General features: G+C 40.9%; 1 long non-coding RNA gene across 1 annotated transcript; it reads left to right on the forward strand.

The window, feature by feature from the left end:
* Positions 1-1,354: 1,354 nt before the first annotated feature.
* On the forward strand, positions 1,355-2,405 carry LOC109195074 (uncharacterized). The gene is made up of 3 exons (XR_002056750.2): positions 1,355-1,557; positions 1,631-1,720; positions 1,799-2,405. It is a non-coding gene; the product is annotated as an uncharacterized LOC109195074 (long non-coding RNA).
* The last annotated feature ends 9,039 nt before the right edge of the window (positions 2,406-11,444 follow it).

Here is an 11,444-nt window from a genome sequence, read left to right on the forward strand (position 1 = left end):
AATGAACATAGTAAAAAATATAAATAAACTGTTGTGGCATGAATGACCAATGATCAACCACCTAGTTCATTTAACCTTTTTATTCTGGTTGCTGTTCCTCTAACACACAGCTTCAGCTTTTCAGCTGTGTCCCACACACAACAACAACCCAACCTCAGCTCCCGGCACATTTTATGCAGGGGAGGTGTGATGAGCTGATGGAGCTCCGGTGTGTCAGCCTCACCTGCAGTTGTGTCACAAACCACGCCCCGCCGACCTAATCCGAGGAGCCTTCTGGCCCAGCCTACTCCCCCCCACAGCAAACGGAAGAGGAAATCAGCCATGACCAGTGTTGGGCAAGTTACTTTGAAAGAGTAATTAATTATAGTTACTAGTTACTTCTCCAAAAAAAGTAACTGAGTTACAAGATTCTAAAAGTAATTAATAACTTGAAAAGTAACTATTGCGTTCCTTTAAAAAAAATGTTTAACGCTCTGGGGTCCAGGGTATAGTTGCTTGTTTGGTATCATTCTTTTCAGCACAACCTCAAGTGTCTGAATTTACAGTTATGTTTTCATTTTTACATACTGTATTAACACAACTGATCTAAAATCAGACAAAAAACATAAAATCCGAGTAGAAAAAGTTATATTTTTTACTGTAACAACCACAAACATGTTTATTGAATCATATTTCATAACTTTAAGTGCAAATATAAATTGTCAATTTTAAAATCATACGCACAAATTTTGCAAACAACAAAGTTATTTGCAGCGATTTACCTTCTACTTGTCAAACTATTTACATAACAATCAGCTGTTCTGCATTCAATAAGATGCCACATAAATTATTTGTGCCACTCCAAAAAAATACTTTCTGTCCACTACAAAGGAGAACATCACAGCCTGATATCTGCAGGTCTGACAGCAGCAGGTGTATCACTGCTGTTCTCTGCCTGGAGACAGCAGTCGCCTCATTGTTCTGACACACAACACAAAACTATCCACAACACTACACACTAACTACACAAGACAACACATTAACTACTACACACACTACATACAAAAATGCTAAATGTCACAAAAATCTCACATCTCAAAACTCGCTTTTTCTTTTTCTGCTGTCTCTCTCTCTCTCTCTCTCTCTTGCCGTCACTCCTAAAACTTCCCCCTCTTCCTAAACATCCAAATGTCATGTTGCCATATCATTTTTTGATTGATCGACATGGTGCATTTTTCCACCAAGACGAAAGGTCTGGTTTTTGTTTTGTTTTTTAATTTTTTTGGTCATAAGCAGAGAGTGCTTGCTAGCGCTGTCCTTAGACAGTAAACGTGACGAACCTATTCAGGAAAAAACGCCGCGTATACATTGTGTGACAGGTGAGACCTGAGTCTGGGAACCGCCCCTGGTGGGCGGAGCTGGTCTTTGCTCCTTTGATAAGCGCAGGTGTGGGCAATTGGGCATTTTCTCTGCAAACCTGAAGCTGCAAGTGCTCAGTCCAAGTTGGGCAAGTTGGTGTTTGTAACTTCTTTCTATGAAAGTCTGATATGGGTTCTCTCCTAAACTTCTATTAGAACGGTAGGTTACACAAAAATGTACCACTTGAGCTCTGGCTGTTGGCAGAGGTTTATAGTTATGTGCACCCTTGTAGGTGGGAAACATTGCTCCCGTGAGAACGGTATAGTGGACTTCATCGCCACTGACCCACAGTTATTAGGGTGTGACACGAACTTGTGGACAGGTAACAAAACAATTAAGTTGAGGAATATTCCTGTGTTTTATTGTCCAGCATAAGTGATCTCCTGCCTTTTATTCACAGAGTACCGAGCTGCTGCTTTGCCAGGTGGATTTCTGGTTGCGGGCAAAGGACCGGACACATCAGTGTGTTTTAATTTGTTTTAAACTGGTGTAAGTCGACGGCCCGACTGCTGCAGCTGTCGATTGTTTTGTTTTTTTGTTTTATTTTTTCTATATCAGTAGGCACCACAAATATTGATTCTTTTAGTATTTTAACCCTTTTTTAAAATATAGATAGATAGATATAGTCGCGAACGGTGAAGGCGCTGCAGGGAAAACAAATCCTTTTTTTTCCTCACCGCTTCTGCATGCACAGCGGTGGGCCTGAGTGAAGACGGCACTGAAGCTTTTGTTTTTCTCTATAGTGTTTTGCCCATCTGGGGTCGTGTGTCAGTTGCCGTCCCTTTTTAACCTGTGTGTTGTTGATTTGTTCTTAAACGGTTCCCCGCAGCGCTTGTCCTGTCTCACGGGCAATCATACAGTTTTATCGTTTTTAAACAAGGTAAAGTTTTTAATTGTTTTTAAGTGCCGCTGTTACATTGTTACTTTTATTTTGTATTAAAAATTAAATTCTTTTTAACTGACTGTGCGCCTACGGCTCTGTCCTATTTTAAATAGGTACCTACCAGGGGTCACAATTGTTTATCATGACTCTGGTTTTACGTGGCCTATCAACACAATTTAAAAACTGGTATATATCACCTTGTTGCTTTGTCATCTTAAAGTGGTCGTGTGATTGGCTTACCACGACTACTTTATTCTTCCTAAGTCAAACAGCAGCACTCATGCGATTGTTTTGCCCTTAGCTCCAGGTGTTGTGCTAAAAAGTGATCGCCTGGCAGAAAGTGATTAAAGCTGTAGCGCCCAGATTACTTACATAGACAACTACTTCCGTGCAACTGATATAACATGCGGTAAGCTGAACACAGCTTCAACCGTCTGTTTGTTGAAAAAAAGTAACGCGACCGCACCGCATTTTCTTGTTAGTAACGGTAACGGCGTTGTAACGATAGAAATAGTAATTAGATTATTCGTTAGTGAAAAAAGTAACGCCGTTACTTGTAACGCCGTTATTCCCATCACTGGCCCCGGCCCATGGCCCACCGGCCGGGAAGGGTTTGATCTGGGGGGTGACCGCATGTCCAGCAGTGACGGTGATGAGGCGGATCCAGCGAAGGAGCTGGTCTGGGGGCCAACTGTGTGGCCAGTGGCAGGCGGTGGCACAACAGGCGAGAACGTGAGCCAAGGCTCACAGGTGACTTGGCAGGCAGCTGTTCCACCTGGTGGCAAAACATCACCACCTGATCCCTCTGCGTGGCCGTGGCCACCATTCAGGCCAGCCCTCCACTGGCTGGCCTGGTCGTGTTTCTGCATGTGACCTCCTGGGTTTCGGCACCACATGAATGACGAACCATGTCTCGCCACAATTGTATTTATATTTGTCTACTAAGCAAAATGCATTTACCAAAAGTGTGAATAGTCTTTGTATATTAATTGCATTAATTTTTCCGTGGAAGCAAGAAAAGAAAAGTGGTCCACAAGGAGTTGAGCTGTCTCTAAAGCAGATGGGAGTTTGGGAAAGGCAACAAAATGTACAGCCTTGGAAAAACAGTCTATTATTATGAGTATGACAGTATCATCAGCAGACGAGGGTAAGGAAGTGACAGTCCACAGCAATGTGGGACCATGGCCGTCTGGGAGTTGGAAGAGGGCGGAGCAGACCAGCTGGCGGAGAGCTTCCAGACTTCTATGGATAGACTTGACATGCAGACACATACTCTCAAACATCTGATTAGTGTTGGCCACTAGAACAGGTCTTGAAGCAGAGAGATTGTCACCGTGGTAAGAATCACACAAGCAAACTTGGAGGCATGGGCCCAGTGGATAACCCAGGAGAGAATGCTGGACAGCATATACAAAGTTGGCAGGACCACCCCTGGGATCAGGCTGAGACTTTTGAGCATTCCTGACCAAAGATTGTACCTCCCAAGTGAGTGAGCCACCAATTCATGGCGGAGGGAGAATTAGAATGAGTGCAGTGGTAAACAGATTCTTTAATGTGGAGAAAGTATTTTGAGCACCATTATTCCATTTAAAAGTGAGAGCAGTGGGGTAATGCAACCTTACTGTAATTCTTGTTGAGATGCCAGCAGAAATTGGCAATGCTCCCGATGCTTACATGACAGGAACAGGCCAGTGCACAACAACCTCAAACTTGGCTAGATTATCTCTAGTAGAACTTCTAGAAAAGATGAGGATGTTGTAAGATAAACAAAGACAAAAGAAAATCATGAAGTACATCACTGATGAGAGCTTAGAAAACTGCCAGAGCTTTTTTTTAAGACCAAACGACATAACCAGATACTTGAAATATCTCAAGTGTGTGTTAAAGGTGGTCCCTACTCATCTCCCTTTTTTTAAATGCGAAATCGGTGGTAAGCATTGTGCAGCTCACCTTTTAAGATGGTGGCCCCCAGCAGGATTGGTGGCCCCCAGCAGGATTCAGAAGCTGAGGATAATAAACCTCAGGTAGGTCATGATACTCTTGAGGTACTTAAGAAAGAGCCAGGGAGTTACTGAATTCTGGTAGAGGGTTTGAATTAATGTGTGTGTGGCTGATAGAATGAAACCCTTTATTGTCATTGTTCAAGTACAACAAAATTATGGGTGCTCCACTGCAACTGTGCAGGAATACAATACAAATAGTCAGAAAGCAAGAACAAATAAAGGGGAGAAATATACAAACTAAAGGAATATATATAAAACAAGACACATGAGAACAAAGTGTTTGGAGTAGTGCAAAGAAAAAAAGACTGTCAGAATTCAGTCAGTGTGTGAGCTGTCTGAGTGATGGGGGTTATACAGACCTCAGATTAGTGAGGTGGATGGGCAGGGTAGAAGGCAGAGGTGGATCTGGGAAGCAGGTTCTTTCCAATGCTGTTACCCGCAGAGGTTCAGAGAGATATGTTCACTTCTGTGGCCAAATCCAAATCCATGAAGCATTGTGCCGCACCAGAGTCAAAGACTTGTAGAGCTTGAGAAGCAGTCTGAAAAAAATATACTAGCCAGTAACAGAAACATTGGTAGTGGGTCCTCGTTGCCCACCAGTATCCCCACCTTTACTGCCAGGTGGTGGCATTGGCCAAATTTGCAAAATGTCCCCTTACAATACAAACACTCATCATCAGCAGTTCTCCCCTGCCTCTCCCGTGGGCTGAGATTCGATGCTCTAAATTCTATCGGCTGATCAACATCATCCTTCTGTTCTTGTTTCTGCACCAACTTTGGGGGCAATTCCACTGGACACCATAACAGCCTGCCGCGAGGAATCATGGGATCTATCTAAACAAATACACAAGTTAATCAAAGCAGCCAGCTCATGCATTAAATCTTCAGATAAGCCATGAAGAAATGTTGCTCTCAGAGCATTCTACTCCAACCTGCCTCTTCAGCCAGAATCCAAAAATCAATGAAATAATTAGCAACACTCTGCTTACCTTGTCATATGGTGAGGAGACTTTGTGCTGCCGTTTCAGGACTTGATCTTTTATCACATACTGACCTACCTACTTAAGGACAGGTTAGGGTTAGTCTTCAACACTGTGTGTGCCAATTTTAAAGCTCACTCCTGCAGTAACTGCATAATGAAAGTGATCTTGGTGCCTTCAGAGGCATATGTGTGACTTTGCTGTCTAAACACAAGCATACATTGAGCCAACCCCCCCCCTTTTCCAAATCACTAGAAAAAACCTCTGGATTAGAAATTTCTCTTTCAGGAGGGTCCAAAAATGGCAGAGCAGGAGCTGCTGGAGGCTTGCAAAGGATGGGAAGAGGGAGAGGTTAACAACTCCACAATCTTTTGCAGCATTGCATCTTGTTGCCCTGAGATGTGCCAAAGCACGTTCTCATGTCCTCTCCAGCTAAGCTTCCTGGACAGTGAGAAAATGACTAAACGGAGCGCAGTCTGCATAGTCTGAGCTCTGGAGGGATTGTTCTGTCAATGTCTGAGCTTTTTTTTTTGAAAGTACTGAATATGCAGACACAATGACCAAGTTCAGTGAATTTATTTACAGTGAATTATTTAACAAAAAGACAATGAGATCTTCAGCTTGTTAGCGCCAGTGGAAACTCCAAGCGGTCTGATCTTCAACTTCTTAGTTGCCCATCACACAAAACTGAAATCCTCCTTTCGCTCAATCTCTCACTCTCAGGTAACTCACACCACAGGTCCTGATGTACAGTACTACGCAGAACAAAGCAAAAAGTAAGTTGTTTAACATTCCAACAAAGAACAGCCAATTCTACTAACTCTTTCTTTGTTAACAACAATGGACATCATCCTTCAGCTTAAGTAGGGAGCAGCTGATTCCCCGATCACTATCAGGTGAGGCAATCAGCTCAGGTGTTGGCAGGTAAGAACAGGAGGAGGGCCCACATCTAAAAAACAGAGTGTGGTTAATGCAGACACACACGTACAGAGAGAGAGCGAGAAAGAGACGAGTTGGCCAGGAGGACTGGAAGACTGTGATGGAATCAGTGCTTTGCATTACACAGTTTTTATATAAATGAGAGACATGTGAAGGGTGTTCTTAGTGCAAGGGGAAACACTTGGGGCAAGGCGTACTCTGACTTGGTGGTCCGGGTTGAATTCATTACCATTCCTTAGTGCTCTGGACAGCTTCACGGGTACCAATGGAAGTACAATAAATGCAGAGAAAAAAAAAGTCTTTTTCAGCATCTCGCATAACTTTTGCTGTATCTTAGACAAGTAACTTGATAAAGATAGAGAACCACACAAATATGAACTTAAGGAACAGTGAATATTGGGCATACATATGTACAGGTGAGACTGCAGATTCATTTAGCTGGATAAAAAGCACCTGCTTCCTTTCATGTGTCCCATAGTAGCCATGGGCTTTTGTAAGTTTTGTCGTTCTCTAGTTGTCTAACACTGATTAACACTGATTTCTTGAGCCTTTTATTATTAATTCTCCTTTAACTTTAGTAAAGAATGATTAAAATGCATAAACCTATGGAAAATTTGATATGATAGTGGTACATCCAAGAAGAAGATTTGAGTACTGTTATCACTGAAAGTTTCGACCCATAAAAAGCAGAGCAGCAGGTTTGTGCCATGTGATCCTGTTGTTGAATTTCCTTCAAAGGACGTAACAGCTACATCCCCAGTCTGACTTTAATGAGGCTTTTAAAAAGAGAACAGTACATGTTGTTACTGACTGGCCAAGAAGAACCTTAATAATTTATGCATGCATTAAATTGGTCTGTTAACTTAAAATGGAAAACAATCGTTTCAGTCTTAAAGTGCATCCATGGATTAGGTATAAGCATGACTCGTTTTCTTGTTTTTTGAGTATTGTTAAATTAATGCTGCCATTAAGTTACATAACAAGTAACAATATGTTCCGATTGCTATTTTCTGCTTTTCAGTTCAGAGTGAAATACTGAGCTTAAACACTTAACAAAACACTAAATGTAGAAGCATTTGACTGTACCGTGACCCTCATCTGGTTGTTTTAATGTGGCTAAAAGTCCCGTCTTTATCTAAATCAGCTGTGTCTAATTAGAAACCTGTTATTTTAAAAATGTTTTTAAAATCATACATCCATTTATGTCACCATATACAAGTTTGAACCCAGATTAAATCTACACTGTTGTGTACAATGCGCTTGTCCTTGCCCTTAAGTGTGATAGTGAAGAACAGCTCAGAGGAAATGGCCTGAAATAGTATTTTCCATGGCAAACAGAGAGAGGCAACAACACAGACTGCAGTTTAAATCCTAAATTACACACCTCATGACTCGCTAATGGAGGACTTTGTGTGACCATTTAATCGGCAATGAACTGACAAACACGTGCACAAAGACACGGTCTGACACATGCTAGTTTGCACGCACATGCATGCAAAGATAACTTCAATTGCAATTTCACAGACCAATATATCGATTGGGCAGACAAACACAGGCTCAGTGAGTGTTAGCTGAAATAGATTTTCCTGAGCTCCAATCCATTAGCAATAACTGTGTGAATAAAAATGCTGCTGTTGTGAAAGCACTCCATTGTATGGAGAGCTGATGATTTTAAACCATTAGTATTAATTGTAAGGCACACTTTAATTATGAGCGAACACAGTCAAGAAGCTTTTTCTTGTGCAATTTATTGATTAAAAAGAATAAAGCTGAGTCTAGGTGGCAACCTCAAGGGCTGTAAAATGAAGCCAGAATGAAGTGTCAGAAACTGCATGTTCTAGACTGGCCACTTAAGGGTTGCTCATAGACTCCTATGATCAGCTGTAATATTAGCAGCCTGGTTCAAAAAACATTTGGAGGTTATAGGAATAGTTTTCCTCTTGGGTGAGTATATTTTTCATGACTCACTAATTTATTAGTAACATTTAATGTTAGAGACTTGGCTCTTTTTAACTGATAGATGGCCTGACTTAGATGTAGCTGATTAGTATGCTAAGTCTCGCCTTCATGAATTCAAGTCGCTAAACTCGAAAGTACAAGAAGTTTATGTGTCATCGTAATTACATCGTATTACTTTTTTCAGTAATGTACTAATGTAGTGTGTTACTTTAGTTAATTCTGTAATTACACTAGTTACAATTATGTAGTTATTTGTGTTACAAAGGTTTTGTTTTTTTTAAATCTACGTCCAGGGAGAAACAACTGTGTTATATACTGCTAACATGCTAACACTATGAATGCTGAACCCAGCCCAGCAGCCAGAGCTTGAACTTCAACTGTTAACAAAGATAGTGTTGAGCAGCCATGATTGTAGTCTCTGTTCCTACCTTTTTCTGTTTCTACAGAGAATCACTGTGACGAGTGCTTTAAAGTCTCTTTTGGCTGGTTTTCAGTTCAGTTTGTTGTTGTTGGTTTTGTGCTCTTACATAAACACTAAAAGAAAGAGTTTATGTGTGTCATCATTAGGACAGGGATCTGTGTTGGTGTGCGGGACTGTAGCTTCAGCTTCAGCGGTAATTATGTGACAGTGCTTTTCGGGTCATTTTAAATAATAAGTAGTTTAATGAACTACTTTCTGTGATAAGTAATTAGGTAACATTACTGGATTACTTTTAAGAAAAGTAACAATACATTACTTCTTTTCAAAAAACTATTCCAGAAGTCAAAGTATAGACTGGTGTTGTCACAGTGCCTATGTCCATCTTTTGAAAACAATTCATGGTTTACCCTTGTACAATGAGCCCTTGAAGCTTTGTGCCAGAAACCTCGTCATATTTTAAGAGAATGTTTTTGTACTGACATTATTTCATTGGAACTGCTATAATCTGTGTATTAGTTTATGGAGGTGAGGTAAAACATGTTCTTCCGCCAGGATTTGCCAGGACTTTGTAGGATTTGTCAGCTTTCACCTCTTTAGCTGGTCATGATGGGCCCCAGGTACACAATAAAAATGTATGCCACCTGAGTTGGAGCTAGATAATTACCACGCCTCAGGACACCAAAATTGTTTTCTACCTCTTTCTTTTTTTGGTTTTGAGTATCACAATAAATATTACACTGAAAAGCAGAAATACAAGGTCTGACAGGGAGTCTGCTATTATTAAAAACATTCTGCCGAATGCCTGATACACCATATGTGCTCTGACAATAAACAGAGGATCCCTTTTCCTTCATGTGATATGAGACCTTGGCTTTTGTTATTACACATACCATCCCTCAGGAACAGCTGTGGCCTGTAACTACAACATGGTGATCTGGTGGGGACATTATGAGCAGCAAAAACACTTCGAGGCTGCAGTCTGCAGGCATACAGTCTTAAAGCTCGTCTCCGGAGGGGCCTGTGGTCACTCTTTGACTGCAGTTGTCAGTGTTTATATGACATAACCACAGATCATATTTAAGTGCAAATTATGTGTGTGTTTATATCGCCATCTGTCTGGTTGCAGTAACAGTTTCACAGACTGTTTGATTTTAATGTTTGGGTCAAACTTTCTTTCTACTTGTGAACTCATTGTATGCACAAAGAATGAGTTCAGTAATCAGTTATCAGTTGTGAGAGTGATTAAAATGGACTTTTTCACGTGGCACCATTGACATTTTAATTAGTGTTGAGGAGATTTGCGGTGAGTGCAGTATCCAAGTCAACAAACATTAGAAGTGTCCAGCCCACAGGAGCCAATTCAGAGCTGAAGTGAAGCTTTGTTGAGTACAGACAAAAGATTTTTTTGGTGTCAGGCTAACAAGCTGTAATAATAAAAACAGTTAAAAAAAAAATCAACAACAGAGGACGTGCAAGATCTCATACTTGAAATCTTTTCTTTGTGAACTCTGTGAAGTGCACATGGGAAACATCAGTTTGACAGGAAGCAAGTGGAACATTTTTCAACAGATTTCTTTTTTTAACCAATATCTGTATTAACAAGAAGGCCAAAAATACCTCATCGACCAAGTGCGACCTTGTGTTGATCTACTTGCATTACATCATTTGACACATTTTCAGATGGGCTCACGGCACCAAGCTAAAACTGTCAAGCATGGCACAGATTCTATATGCACAGAAACACACACAGCCCAATGACTCATCCATCAGCGCTGTCTCCATGAAAGCAGTGCTTGAGGCCACCCAGGAAGAGTGATTTTGATTGTGAACCTGCATGTTGTTCCACACGTAGCCTCTTCACAGCCCATTATGACCTGTCATGACTGACTTGCAGACAGTGTCTAAAAACAATCACTATAGCAGCGCTCTCTCTTCCTTTGCACAAAACACTGAGTTTTCTGCTAAGGGTCATTTAACAGAATCTGGAAATGTCTAGCACTTTGTTTGGGTTCGATATGCTCACAGTCATCTGTGAGTGCATAATGAAAACTGCCTTCACAATTATTCCTGAGGAACCCATTTATAATTCGAAGCAGCGAGTACTTACAGTTTACAGTAACGCCACAAAAAACATCCTTCGTTTAGCAAGCTATGACTTTTCATTAAACAAGCATTCCTGTTATGGTACCTTATCCAGAGAAGCTCGGATGTAGGAAATTACATTGTTTTAAAATTAACTGGATTTTTATCAGTGTAGGCCTTTCCTAAAAATTCTACATTTGCTGTGAGCAAAAGAAGGAATGGAACACAGACTGGAATTTTAGCAAGGCATTAAATCAGACTACAAAAGCCGCTTCTTGAGTGGAGAAACAAATAGGTCTTAGAATTTTTGGAGAAAGTCCTCTTTACTATTAGCTTAACTTAACCCAAAACAGAAAGCAATGATAATCCAGAGCTAAATCTGGGTTCTTTGTATCCTTACCAGTCTTTCTAACTCCTGACATAGACTTTTTTTGGTCTTTGAAGCAGTCTGACTACATGTGTGTGTGACAGTCTGTTAGAGACCAAAGCAATCACAAAGTGGCTTTTCGAGCAGCAACCTCCTTGCAACCTGTCCCATCAAGCAACAACCATCACCTTCCAGCAACCACTTGCCAACTGGTTGGGGAATCCACATTTTTCACTAGTGGCTGGAGGACACCATGAAGCCTGACATTGGTCATTATGGTCTTAAATAAACTGCTGTTTTCATTTGTTTTGTTGCTTTTTAATATTTAAATTTTTTTGGCTTCAGAAGTCAACAAAAAGGTGGTTAGTGTTGTGTGAATCTTTCTGTGTGGCATTTACATGTAGTCTGGTTT

The sequence above is a fragment of the Oreochromis niloticus genome, linkage group LG17 (assembly GCF_001858045.2).
Source record: "Oreochromis niloticus isolate F11D_XX linkage group LG17, O_niloticus_UMD_NMBU, whole genome shotgun sequence".
NCBI lineage: Eukaryota > Metazoa > Chordata > Actinopteri > Cichliformes > Cichlidae > Oreochromis > Oreochromis niloticus.